Raw genomic sequence first — 18021 nt, forward strand, 5'->3', positions numbered from 1 at the left:
TAACCATTAGTTGACGGGGTGGTGGAGGGGGGCGCTTGTGTGGAGCGTAGGAAGGAAGTCCGCCTCCACATAGATCGCCATAGGGTGAGGGGCCACGCAGGTAGGGTTACCATATCTAGATGGGACATCGTCGGGACACTCTGAGATGGGGATATGAAGATAAAGTAAAAAATTTATTTAATATAATTGCTTTTTATTTAGAATACAATTACGTGGAACTTGTTGCGGCCGAAGTAGTTGGTACATCATATTTCTCGGAGGATTTCGCCTTTGTCAGTAAGTCTTTTTTTCCCTTGTACGTATTTATAAAACTCCATGCAAGTCAGCTACTAGATGCACTGAAAGATTGATTTCACAGTGCCTGGCAGCAGTCGATTTCTTTCATCAGTCCACTGGACCGACGTCAACAAAAATACTCTTTGCACGGTGACGTTGTGTGCGGCAACAGAAAACAAATACTCTCGTAATTTTAGCAGCTGACATTCGCGTTCAGGATTTTCGGTTTCCTTAAGGAAGTGGTCGGTCGCTCTGAGCACTATGCGACTTAACTTCTGAGGTCATCAGTCGCCTAGAACTTAGAACTAATTAAACCTAACTAACCTAAGGACATCACACACATCCATGCCCGAGGCAGGATTCGAACCTGCGACCGTTGCGGTCGCTCGGTTCCAGACTGTAGCGCCTAGAACCGCACGGCCACTCCGGCCGGCCTTAAGGAAGTAACTCCACTTTTCTTCATCTGAGTGTTTAGACTTCCGTTCTTCAGAGTCACACTTAGTTTCTAAATAGCTCTTCAGATTCATATACCTGTATTCCTCAAAACAATTGCTGCCTGAAATCTTCACATCCTTTCTAGTCAGGTATATAATACCGTTTTCAGTCACTGCACAATCTGGGGTTTCAGATAGCGTCATCCAATCAAATGCTTGATATTTATTAAAAGAAACTGCCCATCTCTCTAAGTAATCAAATACTATGGTGTAGAAAGGCATTGTTTCGTCCTCAAATTTCGAAATCAAGGTAATTATTTCTATGTTAGGGTTCTCATTACTTAGTTTGTTCAAATTCATCTTGTTTTGTATGTCAGTAAAACTGGTAATCTTCCTTTCATTCAGACGTCTTTGAGTGTCCATTAATATATTTCTTATTTCAACTATCGAGACTTTATTCTTCTCCAAGCCTTTTATATTTTTTTCGAAACTAAGCCAAGTTTACGGGATTCAGTTTTACGGTACACTCGAAAGAACTGAAGGACTGATGATGCTTGACAACTTCAAAGGCTGTTGTTAGTTCTGCAGCAGCAACGAGCAATTCTTCACGGGTATCTTCATTAATCATAGATGTAGCAATAAGTTTTGATGTCGATGTTACTGCGAATCTATTTGTATTACTTCAAAGAAACGTGATGTCCCACATCTGCCTTTCCTCCGTGAGTTACTGAGAAGACACAGCTACAAATACCACACAATGCTTCTTGATCTGTACGTCCTTTCTTGAAAAAAAAACACTCTTTTGTGCAATAACTCGAAAAATGATAGTTTCTCTTTCCATCCTTAGATATTTTCGTCAGCTATGATATGTTTATTAGACGTAAAGAGTCGACAATAACACTTTAGTCATCGAAGCACACATCACTATACACTTCATGCACTATTTAACCGCAGTAAACACTTCAGACCTTACTAACTTGCACTCGTTGTTCGTATTACGTTTAGAAAGAACTGTCTTATCAGATCGCTATTCAAACGCGATCTGCCAGATTCTTCCCCGTGGCGCTGCTTAAACAGATCAGGTCTCGTACTCCTGGAGAAGCTTGGTATTTTCGGCGCTAGATCTAGAAGATGCTTACATCGTTGATACAGGATACACAGCATGCAACGCTATCTATGACACGACTTTGTCAACATAAATTTGTTAATATAAATAAAACTGAGGCTGCATGTACATGTTGCGCTAACAGATGGCGTTACTTCAGTACTTGATCCAAGCTCGCAACAGTATTTTGCAAGAGCGGAGCAAAATTGGGTCTTGTCGGGATATCGGGACAAGAAGGTATATCGGGACGGATGGATAAACAAAGTAAGAGCCTACGGAATATCAGACCAGCTGTGTGGCTGGATTGAAGAGTTTTTAGCAAACAGAACACAGCATGTTGTTATCAATGGAGAGACGTCTACAGACGTTAAAGTAACCTTTGGCGTGCCACAGGGGAGTGTTATGGGACCATTGCTTTTCACAATATATATAAATGACCTAGTAGATAGTGTCGGAAGTTCCATGCGGCTTTTTGCGGATGATGCTGTAGTATACAGAGAAGTTGCAGCATTAGAAAATTGTAGCGAAATGCAGGAAGATCTGCAGCGGATAGGCACTTGGTGCAGGGAGTGGCAACTGTCCCTTAACATAGACAAATGTAATGTATTGCGAATGCATAGAAAGAAGGATCCTTTATTGTATGATTATATGATAGCGGAACAAACACTGGTAGCAGTTACTTCTGTAAAATATCTGGGAGTATGCGTGCGGAACAATTTGAAGTGGAATGATCATATAAAATTAATTGTTGGTAAGGTGGGTACCAGGTTGAGATTCATTGGGAGAGTGCTTAGAAAATGTAGTCCATCAACAAAGGAGGTGGTTTACAAAACACTCGTTCGACCTATACTTGAGTATTGCTCATCAGTGTGGGATCCGTACCAGATCGGGTTGACGGAGGAGATAGAGAAGATCCAAAGAAGAGCGGCGCGTTTCGTCACAGGGTTATTTGGTAACCGTGATAGCGTTACGGAGATGTTTAATACACTCAAGTGGCAGACTCTGCAAGAGAGGCGCTCTGCATCGCGGTATAGCTTGCTCGCCAGGTTTCGAGAGGGTGCGTTTCTGGATGAGATATCGAATATACTGCTTCCCCCTACTTATACCTCCCGAGGAGATCACGAATGTAAAATTAGAGAGATTAGAGCGCGCACGGAGGCTTTCAGACAGTCGTTCTTCCCGCGAACCATACGCAACTGGAACAGGAAAGGGAGGTAATGACAGTGGCGCGTAAAGTGCCCTCCGCCACACACCGTTGGGTGGCTTGCGGAGTATAAATGTAGATGTAGATGTAGATGGCAACCCTACGTACAGGGGAACAACCCCGTCTGCCATCTTAACTTGTGCTCCATACTGCCGGCTGGGGTGGCCGAGCGGTTCTAGGCGCTACAGTCTGGATCCGCGCGACCGCTCCGGTCGCAGGTTCGAATCCTGCCTCGGGCATGGATGTGTGTGATGTCCTTAGGTTAGTTAGGTTTAAGTAGTTCTAAGTTCTAGGGGACTAATGACCTCAGCAGTTGAGTCCCATAGTGCTCAGAGCCATTTGAACCATTTTTTTGCTCAGAGCCATTTGAACCATTTTTGATCCATACTACGGATGGGAGAAGCCGATAGAGTTTTGAATAACTGTTATTTTTGGTGTTTTTTGATCTCAATTGTACCAGATTTTTTTGGTTTTTTATTCATACCCGGGTAAAGAAATTGGCATATCTATTTGCCACTGCAGCAGTGCTGAAATTTTTGGTTTTTGAATAAGACGTTTTTAAGAACAAGTGATGTTTATTTGTAAGGTTTCCATTGCTTTAAAATAAATGTGTACAGTTTTCATAACAAGCTGACAGTTAGCAAAGAGCAACAAACACATGAAGTAAGAATCGGTACAGCATTGCTGAGACAATAATGTACCAGTTGCCGGGTGGTGTGGCCTATTAGCTGGTCCCCTGCACGTGCAGTGTGCGAAACATTCCCACTCCCAGTCTCTGCGGTAGATTCTCGTTGTCACCTCGGACATCGATAGTGTTGCAGAGAGGTACCCATCTAGTACTGAAGTATTTTACTAATTGTAGTTGTAATAAAATGCAATGTTCGATTTCCTTTAAAGGATTAAAAACTGGAGGGGGCACAAGGAACTTGTGACATTGAAGGAGAAAGCAACCACAATGTTCCGTACAAGAGAAGACAACTTTGACTGATATACCAATAATTTTATTGATGTGTTATAAACTGGAGATAGTAACTAATCCCTTAAGTTTTTGATTGCTTGAGTGTGAAAAACTGATATTACCAAAAAGTGATGATGCAGGAAAGTTATCAGCTTATGACCTTTCTCTCTCACCGACGTCGCCCCCGTCTCTTTTTTACCTTCGCAGCCTTTGCTGGAAACACTGAGACTGGTTTCTACTGCATCCTCAATTCCATATCGATCGAAATCTCCTACTCCTTCACCTTCAATAGCATTCTACAATCTTTGTTCGAAGACTACATTTATTACTGGAAATAATATCAATAAAAAATGGAAATTTGGTTACTTCAGAAACCGATTATTTTCAGCGGTTTTAATAGTGAGGTTAAATAGGAAACAAACAAAAAACAAACAGTGTAACCGAAAATCGGCTGTTTCAGCGATAACCTCCATTCCTAGCGTGCAGTCCAGCATTCTTACAAGTGGATTACTGCCACACGATTCACGTCTGCAACCCAATGCCAGCACTTCTGTTTCACTGCATTTCTCGAACGCTATTACTATGACATTTATTCATTGTATAATGTGTCCAAATGAACCATTGGCCACCTTAATTTGTCTGCTTCAATTTTTCGTAAAAATCTAATGTATAGTGTATTAACTGAAGTTAAATGATTGACAGGGGCTGTGGGGAACGGAGGAGGCATTTCCGTCCCGCACACAGATCGCCAGAAGGACGCGAGCCGTGCGGGCGAACAAGCGCCGACTGCCTCCAGCAGTGCAGCCATCTTAACTTGTGCTTCATACTTCCGCGAAAGCAGAAGTCATGCACCGACGTTAAAATCACTTAAAAGTTGGACGTAACCGAAACTGAGACGTTTCATAAAGATCGTAACTGCAATAATTACGTACACTTATCACCAGAGAAGGAAACCGCACAAAATAGATTGTCGTACAACACAGGAACACAGCAGACAACAATGGCTATCTCACACGTTACTATCAGCGACGTAATGTTGGCTGCAACAAAAAACAAAAGGCTACTGACCGAAGGCATCCGACTTCTACCGATTTCTAATGAATCAGGACCAAGGAGCTGATCGGCCAACGTACTGTTAAAGGTTCCCGTAAACGATAAAACAATTTATCAAACTTCTCATGTTTGTCAAATTATTTGGCAGCTTGGTGCTTTGTTTGATGAGTTTGTAGAACATATACTGTTTGACATGTCTGAGAGAAATCTGCTAAATTTTCATTTTATACATCTACATTCATAGCCATCTAACGGTGTGTGGCGGAGGGTACCTTGAGTACCTCTATCGGTTCTCCCTTCTGTTACAGTCTCGTACTGTTCGTGGAAAGAAAAATTGTCAGTATGCCTCTGTGTGGGCTCTAATCTCTCCGATCTTATCCTCAAGGTCTCTTCGCGAGATATACGTAGGAGGGATCAATATACTGCTTGACTCCTCGGTGAAGGTACGTTCTCGAAACTTCAACAAAAGCCAGTACCGAGCTACTGAGCATCTCTCTTGCAGAGTCTTCCACTGGAGTTTATCTATCATCTCCCTTTCTCAATTACTAAATGATCCTGTAACGAAGGGCGCTGCTCTCCGTTGGATCTTCTCTATCTCTTCTATCAACCCTATCTGGTACGGATCCCACACCGGTGAGCAGTATTCAAGCAATGGGCGAACAAGCGCACTGTAACCTACTTCCTTTTCGGACTGCATTTCCTTAGGATTCTTCCAATGATTCTCAGTCTGGCATCTGCTGTAGCGACGATTAATTTTATATGGCCATTCCATTTTAAATCACTCCTAATGCGTACTCCCAGATAATTTATGAAATTAACTGCTTCCAGTTGCTGACCTGCTATATTGTAGCTAAATGATAAAGGATCTTTCTTTCTATGTATTCGCAGCACATCACACTTGCTACATTGAGATTCAACTGACATTCCCTGCACCATGCGTCAATTCGTTGCAGATTCCCCTGCATTTCAGTACAATTTTCCATTGTTACAACCTCTCTATGTACTACAACATCATCCGCAGAAATTCTCATTGAACTTCCAATGTTATCCACATGGTCGTATATATATATATATATATATATATATATATATATATATATATATATATATATATATATATATGTAGTGAATAGCAACGCTCTTACGACACTCCCATGCGGCACACCTTAAATCAAATTTTGATTAGGCAAGCAAGTTTACCCGCTTACGCATGCATTGGTCTAACAATACCCCGTGTCTGTAACCAATACGCAAGTATGTGACCACAAAAGAATGTTACAGATTGCGAGGTCCCATGAGCAATCCATTTTAAACAGAGTGATAAGTTTTTATTCGAAGAGATATCGGGATTGCAGCCGGTCGTCGTAAACTTCACTCCACGATATTTCGACTGGACACCTGCCACTCATCTTCAGAAGAGCCATCGAAGACGGACGAAGATGTCCTCCCCTCCGCCCTCTATAGCCGCTGAGAGTATTGTAGCGCATGCGTCGGAGTCACGGTGACGGCAGGATCACACCGCCCAGCGGCATCGCCGTCGCTGGTGGGGGAAATGCGATCAGCTGTCTTCGGCATTGCCGCTCGCTGCAACCATTGGAGTATTCTGGCGTCTTCGTCTGCAGCAAATCTCGGAGATGACGGGATTCCACGCATTATGCAGCTGGTAGCCGCAGTCACAGTTCATTAGGTTTTCCGCGATGCGTATTTCAACAGAGTCTTTATAACGGAGTCCCAAAAAGACGTTGCTGTAGCCAAAATTAATGTCTTATCAACTCCGCTGAATTTCCGTTGGTGATACAATGTTCCGCAATTGCAGACTTGCTGGGCTGGGTTGCAAAAGGCGAGTGCAACGTTTATGTTCTGCGAAGCATTCTTCCACTATGGGTGTTGATTGTCCTATATAGGCCATACAACACTGGCAAGGTATTTTGTTAATTCCCGCCTACCGCAATAACAAATTATCCTTCACCGATCTCAGCAGGTCCGAAATCTTATACGGTGGGCGGAAAATCATCACCTGAGGATTATTAAGGATTCTTGCTATTTTGAAGGAAGTATTTCCAACGAAAAAAAGAAAAGCTCGGGATTTGCTGGTACGTTCTCCACTTTATCCATTTCCCGGTTCTTGGTTTTAGGTGAGAATGCACTGTTAATATTCCGGGTAGAGTATCCATTGTCTCCGAATACTGTCTTTAAATGTGCAAGCTCATTGAGCAAACTATCTGCATCCGACACTGTACGGGCTCCGTATACAAGGGATTTAAGCACATTCATAAATAGGGATGGGTGGTGGCAACTTGAAGAGTATAAGTACAAATCAGGGTGAGTGAGCTCACGATAAACCGAATGTCCCAGAGAGCCGTCACTCTTCTGTCTAACCGAAACATCCAGGAATGGCAGACAACCATCTTTCTCTAATTCCATAGAGAATCGTTTGTTCTCATGAAACAAAGTTAAGATGATGGAAAACTTCCATTAACTTCCGTGAGGCTACACTATGAAAGCATCATCCACGTACCTCCACAAAACAGTTGGTTTAAGAACCGCTATTTCAAGTGCTCTTTCGTCAAAGTTCTCCACAAAAAGTTAGCCACAAGATGAGACAAATGGCTGCCCATGGCGAGGCCGTCAGTCTGTTCAAAATATTCTGGTTGAACATAAAACAGGTTGAGGAAAGAGCGTGCAGAAACAAAGCAGTGATGCTCTCCTGAAACTGTTTGCCAATTAGTTTCAAGGAATCAGCAAGAATTACCTTTGAAAAAGAGATACTACATCAAAACTCAAACTAAAATATCCGAACTACATAGGTGGAGAACCCCCAGTCTGTTGATACAACCGGCTGAGCTCCGTATATTATGTGGACATTTGCCAACCAACGTACTTAGCAAGAAAGCAAGATGTTTGGCTAAACCATATGTGGGGGCATCAATACATCTACATCTACATGGACACTCTGCAAATCACATTTAAGTGCCTGGCAGAGGGTTCATCGACCCACCTTCACAATTCTCTATTATTCCAATCTCGTATAGCGCGAGGAAGAATGAACGACTATATCTTTCCGTGTGAGCTCTGATTTCCCTTATTTTATCATGGTGATCGTTCCTTCCTATGTAGGTCGGTGTCAACAAAATATTTACGCATTCGGAGGAGAAAGTTGGTGATAGGAATTTCGTGAGAAGATTCCGTCGCAACGAAAAACGGCTTTCTTTTAATGATGTCCAGCCCAAATCCTGTATCATCTCTGTGACACTCTCTTCCATATTTCGCGATAATACAAAACGTGCTACCTTTCTTTGAACTTTTTCGATGTACTCCGTCAGTCCAATCTGGTAAGGATCCCACACCACGCAGCAGTATTCTACAAGAGGACGGATAAGTGTAGTGTGGGTAGTCTTCTTAGTAGGTCTGTTACATTTTCTAAGTGTCTGCCAATAAATCGCAGTCTTTGGATAGCCTTCCCCACAACATTTTCTATTTGTTACTTCCAATTTAAGTTATTCGTAATTGTAATACCTAGGTATTTAGTTGAATTTACGGCTTTCAGATTAGACTGATTTATCGTAAAACCGAAGTTTAACGAGTTCCTTTTAGCACTCATGTGGATGACAAAATGGTTCAAATGGCTCTGAGCACTATGGGACTTAACTTCTGAGGTCATCAGTCCCCTAGAACTTAGAACTACTTAAACCTAACTAACCTAAGGACATCACACACATCCATGCCCGAGGCAGGATTCGAACTTGCGACCGTAGCGGTCGCGCGGTTCCAGACTGAAGCGCCTAGAACCGCTCGGCCACATCGCCCGGCCATGTGGATGACCTCACACTTTTCGTCCATAAAGGAAGGCCGTCTTTGTGCATCTTAGGAGGACCATACAATGTCGGTAGTACACTGATATGTGGTCTAAACCGCTTGATGGTCTCTGGAGGTAACAAGGAAGAATTCAGGAGTGTACACGTCTTCCGCTGCACTCGTGCTGTGCATAGTACCAAAAAGTGGGCCATACATCTTCTCCAAATACAAACAGGCGAGCACCACTGCTTTGTTACAGCACGCTCTTTCCTCAACCTGTTTTATGTTCAACAAAGAATATTTTGAACAGACTGACGGCGTCACCATGGGCAGCCTCTTGTCTCCCATGGTGGCTAACTTTTTTGTGGAGAACTTTGAGGAAAGAGCATTTGAAATAGTGGTTTCTAAACCAACTGCGTTTTGGAGGTACGTGGATGATACTTTCATAGTGTAGCCTCACGGAGAAGATAAGTTAATGGAGGTTTTACATAATCTTTCATGAGAACATTCAATTTTCTGTGGGACTAGAGAAAGATGGTTGTCTGCCATTCCTGGATGTTTCGGTTAGATAGAAGAGTGACGGCTCTCTGGGACATTCTGTTTATCGTGAGCCCACTCACCCTGATTTGTACTTACACTCTTAAAGTCGCCATCACCCATCCCAACTCCTGAGTGTGCTTAAATCCCTTGTATATGGAGCCTATACAGTGTCGTATGCAGGTAGTTTGCCTAACGAGCTTGTGCATTTAAAGGCAGTGTTCAGAAACAATGGACACTCTACCCGGCAAATTTACAGTGTATTTTCAGCTGAAACCAAGGACTGGGATGTGGGCAGAGAGGAGAACGTGCCAGCAAAGTCCCGAGCTTTTCTTCCTTTCGTTGGAAATATTTCATTCAAAACAGCAAAAATCAGTAGTAATTTTCAGGTGAAAGTGATTTTCCGCCCACCGTCTAAGATTTCGGACCTACTGGGATCAGTGAAGGATAATTTGTTATTTCGGAAGGCGGGAAGTTACAAAATACCTTGCCAGTGTGGTATGGCCTATATAGGACAATCAACACGCATAGTGGAAGAATGCTTCGCAGTGCTTTATCTGAAAACTACCTTGATCAGTTAAACAGAGAACCGACTCGTGGCGATAACATATTAGACCTTCTGATGACAAACAGACCCGAACTACTTGAAACAGTTAACGCAGAACAGGGAATCAGCGATCATGAAGCGGTTACTGCATCGATGATTTCAGCATTAAATAGAAATATTAAAAAAGGTAGGAAGATTTTTCTGTTTAGCAAAAGTGACAAAAAGCAGATTACAGAGTACCTGACGGCTCAACACAAAAGTTTTGTCTCAAGTACAGATAGTGTTGAGCATCAGTGGACAAAGTTCAGAATCATCGTACAATATGCGTTAGATGAGTATGTGCCAAGCAAGATCGTAAGAGATGGAAAAGAGCCACCGTGGTACAACAACCGAGTTAGGAAACTGCTGCGGAAGCAAAGGGAACTTCACAGCAAACATAAACATAGCCAAAGCCTTGCAGACAAATAAAACTTACGCGAAGCGAAATGTAGTGTGAGGAGGGCTATGCGAGAGGCGTTCAATGAATTCGAAAGTAAAGTTCTATGTACTGACTTGGCAGAAAATCCTAAGAAATTTTGGTCTTATGTCAAAGCGGTAGGTGGATCAAAACAAAATGTCCAGACGCTCTCTGACCAAAATGCTACTGAAACAGAGGATGACAGACTAAAGGCCGAAATACTAAATGTCTTTCTCCAAAGCTGTTTCACAGAGGAAGACTGCACTGTAGTTCCTTCTACAGATTGTCGCACAGATGACAAAATGGTAGATATCGAAATAGATGACAGAGGTATAGAGAAACAATTAAAATCGCTCAAAAGAGTAAAGGCCGCTGGACCTGATGGGATACCAGTTCGATTTTACACAGAGTACGCGAAGGAACTTGTCCCCCTACTTGCAGCGGTGTACCGTAGGTCTCTAGAAGAGCGTAGCGTTCCAAAGGATTGGAAAAGGGCACGGGTCATCCTCGTTTTCAAGAAGGGACGTCGAACAGATGTGCAGAACTATAGACCTTTATCTCTAACGTCGATCAGTTGTAGAATTTTGAAACACGTATTATGTTAGAGTATAATGACTTTTCTGGAGACTAGAAATTACTCTGTAGGAATCATCATGGGTTTCGAAAAAGACGGTCATGTGAAACCCAGCTCGCGCTATTCGTCCACGATACTCAGAGGGCCATAGACACGGGTTCACAGGTGGATGCCATGTTTCTTGACTTCCGCAAGGCGTTCGATACAGTTCCCCACAGTCGTTTAATGAACAAAATAAGAGCATATGGACTATCAGACCAATTGTGTGATTGGATTGAAGAGTTCCTAGATAACAGAATGCAGCATGTCATTCTCAATGGTGTGAATCTTCCGAAGTAAGAGTGATTTCAGGTGTGCCACAGGGGAGTGTCATAGGGCCCTTGCTACACTCCTGGAAATTGAAATAAGAACACCGTGAATTCATTGTCCCAGGAAGGGGAAACTTTATTGACACATTCCTGGGGTCAGATACATCACATGATCACACTGACAGAACCACAGGCACATAGACACAGGCAACAGAGCATGCACAATGTCGGCACTAGTACAGTGTATATCCACCTTTGGCAGCAATGCAGGCTGCTATTCTCCCATGGAGACGATCGTAGAGATGCTGGATGTAGTCCTGTGGAACGGCTTGCCATGCCATTTCCACCTGGCGCCTCAGTTGGACCAGCGTTCGTGCTGGACGTGCAGACCGCGTGAGACGACGCTTCATCCAGTCCCAAACATGCTCAATGGGGGACAGATCCGGAGATCTTGCTGGCCAGGGTAGTTGACTTACACCTTCTAGAGCACGTTGGGTGGCACGGGATACATGCGGACGTGCATTGTCCTGTTGGAACAGCAAGTTCCCTTGCCGGTCTAGGAATGGTAGAACGATGGGTTCGATGACGGTTTGGATGTACCGTGCACTATTCAGTGTCCCCTCGACGATCACCAGTGGTGTACGGCCAGTGTAGGAGATCGCTCCCCACACCATGATGCCGGGTGTTGGCCCTGTGTGCCTCGGTCGCATGCAGTCCTGATTGTGGCGCTCACCTGCACGGCGCCAAACACGCATACGACCATCATTGGCACCAAGGCAGAAGCGACTCTCATCGCTGAAGACGACACGTCTCCATTCGTCCCTCCATTCACGCCTGTCGCGACACCACTGGAGGCGGGCTGCACGATGTTGGGGCGTGAGCGGAAGACGGCCTAACGGTGTGCGGGACCGTAGCCCAGCTTCATGGAGACGGTTGCGAATGGTCCTCGCCGATACCCCAGGAGCAACAGTGTCCCTAATTTGCTGGGAAGTGGCGGTGCGGTCCCCTACGGCACTGCGTAGGATCCTACGGTCTTGGCGTGCATCCGTGCGTCGCTGCGGTCCGGTCCCAGGTCGACGGGCACGTGCACCTTCCGCCGACCACTGGCGACAACATCGATGTACTGTGGAGACCTCACGCCCCACATGTTGAACAATTCGGCGGTACGTCCACCCGGCCTCCCGCATGCCCACTATACGCCCTCGCTCAAAGTCCGTCAACTGCACATACGGTTCACGTCCACGCTGTCGCGGCATGCTACCAGTGTTAAAGACTGCGATGGAGCTCCGTATGCCACGGCAAACTGGCTGACACTGACGGCGGCGGTGCACAAATGCTGCGCAGCTAGCGCCATTCGACGGCCAACACCGCGGTTCCTGGTGTGTCCGCTGTGCCGTGCGTGTGATCATTGCTTGTACAGCCCTCTCGCAGTGTCCGGAGCAAGTATGGTGGGTCTGACACACCGGTGTCAATGTGTTCTTTTTTCCATTTCCAGGAGTGTATTTACAATATACATAAATGACCTTGTGGACGACATCGGAAGTTCACTGAGGCTTTTTGCGGATGATGCTGTGGTATATCGAGAGGTTATAACATTGGAAAATTGTGCTGAAATGCAGGAGGATCTGCAGCGAACCTCCCCCCATGAACCATGGACCTTGCCGTTGGTGGGGTGGCTTGCGTGCCTCAACGATACAGATAGCCGTACCGTAGGTGCAACCACAACGGAGGGGTATCTGTTGAGAGGCTAGACAAACGTGTGGTTCCTGAAGAGGGGCAGCAGCCTTTTCAGTAGTTGCAGGGGCAACAGTCTGGATGATTGACTGATCTGTCCTTGTAACACTAACCAACACGGCCTTGCTGTTGTGGTACTGCGAACGGCTGAAAGCAAGGGGAAACTACAGCCGTAATTTTTCACGAGGGCATGCAGCTTTACTGTATGGTTAAATGATGATGGGGTCCTCTTGGGTAAAATATTCCGGAGGTAAAATAGTCCCCCATTCGTATCTCCGGGCGGGGACTACTCAAGAGGACGTCGTTATCAGGAGAAAGAAAACTGGCGTTCTACGGATCGGAGCGTGGAATGTCAGATCCCTTAATCGGGCAGGTAGGTTAGAAAATTTAAAAAGGGAAATGGATAGGTTAAAGTTAGATATAGTGGGAATTAGTGAAGTTCGGTGGCAGGAGGAACAAGACTTCTGGTCAGGTGAATGCAGGGTTATAAATACAAAATCAAATAGAGGTAATGCAGGAGTAGGTTTAATAATGAATAAAAAATAGGAGTGCGGGTAAGCTACTACAAACAGCATAGTGAACGCATTATAGTGGCCAAGATAGACACGAAGCCCATGCCTACAACAGTAGTACAAGTTTATATGCTAACTAGCTCTGCAGATGAAGAAATTGAAGAAATGTATGATGAGATAAAAGAAATTATTCAGGTAGTGAAGGGAGACGAAAACTTAATAGTCATGGGTGACTGAAATTCGACAGTAGGAAAAGGGAGAGAAGGAAACATAGTAGGTGAATATGGATTGGGGCTAAGAAATGAAAGAGGAAACCGCCTGGTAGAATTTTGCACAGAGCATAACTTAATCAAAGCTAACACTTGGTTCAAGAATCATAAAAGGAGGTTGTATACATGGAAGAATCCTGGAGATACTAAAAGGTATCAGATAGATTATATAATGGTAAGACAGAGATTTAGGAACTAGATTTTAAATTGTAGGACATCTCCAGGGGCAGATGTGGACTCTGACGACAATCTATTGGTTATGAACTGTAGATTGAAACTGAAGAAATTGCAAAAAGGTGAGAATTTAAGGAGATGGGACCTGGATAAACTGACTAAACCAGAGGTTGTACAGAGTTTCAGGGACAGCATAAGGGAACAATTGACAGGAATGGGGGAAAGAAATACAGTAGAAGAAGAATGGGTAGCTCTGAGGGATGAAGTAGTGAAGGCAGCAGAGGATCAAGTAGGTAAAAAGACGAGGGCTAATAGAAATCCTTGGGTAACAGAAGAAATATTGAATTTAATTGATGAAAGGAGAAAATTTAAAAATGCAGTAAATGAAGCAGGCAAAAAGGAATACAAACGTCTTAAAAATGAGATCGACAGGAAGTGCAAAATGGCTAAGCAGGCATGGCTAGAGGACAAATGTAAGGATGTAGAGACTTATCTCACTAGGGGTAAGATAGATACAGCCTACAAGAAAATTAAGAGACCTTTGGAGAAAAGACAGCCACTTGTATGAATATCAAGAGCTCAGATGGAAACCCAGTTCTAAGCAAAGAGGGGAAAGCAGAAAGGTGGAAGGAGTATATGGAAGGTCTATACAAGGGCGATGTACTTGAGGACAATACTATGGAAATGGAAGAGGACGTAGATGAAGATGAAATGGGAGATAATACTGCGTGAAGAGTTTGACACAGCACTGAAAGACCTGAGTCGAAACAAGGCCCCGGGAGTAGACAACATTCCATTAAAACTACTGACGGCCTTGGGAGAGCCAGTCCTGACAAAACTCTACCATGTGGTGAGCAGGATGTACGAGACAAGCGAAATACCCTCAGACTTCAAGAAGACTGTAATAATCCCAATCCCAAAGAAAGCAGGTGTGACAGATGTGAAAATTACCGAACTATCAGTTTAATAAGTCACAGCAGCAAAATACTAACGCGAATTCTTTACAGACGAATGGAAAAACTGGTAGAAGCCGACCTCGGGGAAGATCAGTTTGGATTCCGTAGAAATGTTGGAACACGTGAGGCAATACTGACCTTACGACTTATCTTAGAAGAAAGATTAAGGAAAGGCAAACCCACGTTTCTAGCATTTGTAGACTTAGAGAAAGCTTTTGACAATGTTGACTGGAATACTCTCTTTCAAATTCTAGAGGTGGCAGGGGTAAAATACAGGGAGCGAAAGGCTATTTACAATTTGTACAGAAACCAGATGGCAGTTATTAGAGTCTAGGGGCATGAAAGGGAAGCAGTGGTTGGGAAGGGAGTGAGGCAGGGTTATAGCCTATCCCCGATGTTATTCAATCTGTATATTGAGCAAGCAGTAAAGGAAACAAAAGAAAAATTCGGAATAGGTATTAAAATACAGGGAGAAGAAAGAAAAACTTTGAGGTTCGCCGATGACATTGTAATTCTGTTAGAGACAGCAAAGGGCGTGGAAGAGCAGTTGAACGGAATGGACAGTGTCTTGAAAGGAGGATGTAAGATGAACATCAACAAAAGCAAAACGAGGATAATGGAATGTAGTCGAATTACGTCGGGTGATGCTGAGGGAATTATATTAGGAAATGAGACACTTAAAGTGTAAAGGAGTTTTGCTATTTGGGGAGCAAAGTAACTGATGATGGTCGAAGTAGAGAGGATATAAAATGTAGACTGGCAATGGCAATGAAAGCGTTTCTGAAGAAGAGAAATTTGTTAACATCGAGTATAGATTTAAGTGTCAGGAAGTGGTTTCTGAAAGTATTTGTATGGAGTGTAGCCATGTATGTAAGTGAAGCATGGACAATAAATAGTTTGGGCCAGAAGAGAATAGAAGCTTTCGAAATGTGGTGCTACAGAAGAATGCTGAAGATTAGATGGGTATATCACATAACTAATGAGGAAGTATTGAATAGGATTGGGGAGAAGAGAAGTTTGTGGCACAACTTGACTAGAAGAAGAGATCGGTTGATAGGACATGTTCTGAGGCATCAAGGGATCACCAATTTAGTATTGGAGGGTAGCGTGGAGGGTCAAGATCGTAGAGGGAGACCAAGAGATGAATACACTAAGCAGATTCAGAAGGATGTAGGTTGCAGTAGGTACTGGGAGATGAAGAAGCTTGCATGAGATAGAGTAGCATGGAGAGCTGCATCAAACCAGTCTCAGGACTGAAGACCACAACAACAACAACTGCAGCGAATTGACGCATGGTGCAGGGAATGGCAATTCAATCTCAATGTAGACAAGTGTAATGTGCTGCGAATACATAGAAAGATAGATCCCTTATCATTTAGCTACAATATAGCAGGTCAGCAACTGGAAGCAGTTAATTCCATAAATTATCTGGGAGTACGCATTAGGAGTGATTTAAAATGGAATTATCATATAAAGTTGATCGTTGGTAAAGCAGATGCCAGACTGAGATTCATTGGAAGAATCCTAAGGAAATGCAATCCGAAAACAAAGGAAGTAGGTTACAGTGCGCTTGTTCGCCCATTGCTTGAATACTGCTCAGTAGTGTGGGATCCGTACCAGATAGGGTTGATGGAAGAGATAGAGAAGATCCAACGGAGAGCAGCGCGCTTCGTTACAGGATCATTTAGTAATCGCGAAAGCGTTACGGAGATGATAGATAAACTCCAGTGGAAGACTTTGCAGGAGAGACGCTCAGTAGCTCGGTACGGGCTTTTGTTGAAGTTTCGAGAACATACCTTCACCGAGGAGTCAAGCAGTATATTGCTCCCTCTTTCGTATATCTCGCGAAGAGACCATGAGGATAAAATCAGAGAGATTAGAGCCCACACAGAAGCATACCGACAATCCTCCTTTCCACGAACAATACGAGACTGGAATAAAAGGGAGAACCGATAGAGGTACTCAAGGTACCAAAAAATGGTTCAAATGGCTCTGAGCACTATGGGACTCAACTGCTGTGGTCATAAGTCCCCTAGAACATAGAACTACTTAAACCTAACTAACCTAAGGACAGCACACAACACCCAGCCATCACGAGGCAGAGAAAATCCCTGACCCCGCCGGGAATCGAACCCGGGAACCCGGGCGTGGGAAGCGAGAACGCTACCGCACGACCACGAGATGCGGGCACTCAAGGTACCCTCCGTCTTCGTCCGTTTTCGACTGCTGATCTGAAAATGACTGGCAGGTGTCCAGTCGCAATATCGTGGAGTGAAGTTTACGACTGCAATCCTGAAATCACTTCGAATATTTAATTCGCCAGAAAAATATCAAGGCCGCGCGGGATTAGCCGAGCGATCTAAGGCGCTGCAGTCATGGACTGTGCGGCTGGTCCCGGCGGAGGTTAGAGTCCTCCCTCGGGCATGGGTGTGTGTGTTTGTCCTTGGGATAATTTAGGTTAAGTAGTGTGTAAGCTTGGGGACTGATGACCTTAGCAGTTAAGTCCCATAAGATTTTACACACACAAAAATATCTAGTTTCACAGCAGAGCGATAAGGACAGATCAGACCCAGGCATAGATGATTTATTATTTTGATGCATTTTTGTGATTATAATTACAATCTATTGATGTCAGTACATCAGATAAGTTCTTACCTCACTCATTTATAAAAAAAAAGTAAAGAGATACGGAGGTACAGTCAGAATCAATATCTTGAGACACGTGTTGTTATAATGAATTGCGGAGATCCACAGACACGGTGTTTATTCAGACTTGGGAAGACGAGGTACCTGAATTGCTTTGTTGCATTTGCTAATGATAGTGTTACCGCATTGCATTTCGAATAGCATGTAAGGTGTGTTGCATTTATTAACCTGTAATGACACAGCATTGCGTTTCTGCAACATGATTGCGCTTTTATTATTTTAAATCTCTTAAGGCAAGTTGACATATTTGTTGGCTTGGTAATTTGAAAGATTTCAAAAAATGGTTCAAATGGTTCTGAGCACTATGGGACTTAACATCTGAGGTCAACAGTCCCCTAGAACTTAGAACTACTTAAACCTAACTAACCTAAGGACATCACACACATCCATGCCCGAGGCAGGATTCGAACCTGCGACCGTAG

The 18021-nt window shown here is 43.8% G+C and overlaps 1 protein-coding gene across 2 annotated transcripts in view; it reads right to left on the minus strand.

Moving 5' to 3' along the window:
- The window catches only part of LOC126251829 (uncharacterized), a 364384-nt gene that overhangs the window by 310086 nt on the left and 36277 nt on the right, over positions 1-18021 (minus strand). The gene's annotated exons all lie outside the window — the stretch shown is intronic.

This window comes from Schistocerca nitens, chromosome 4 (genome assembly GCF_023898315.1).
Source record: "Schistocerca nitens isolate TAMUIC-IGC-003100 chromosome 4, iqSchNite1.1, whole genome shotgun sequence".
Taxonomy (NCBI): Eukaryota; Metazoa; Arthropoda; class Insecta; order Orthoptera; family Acrididae; genus Schistocerca; species Schistocerca nitens.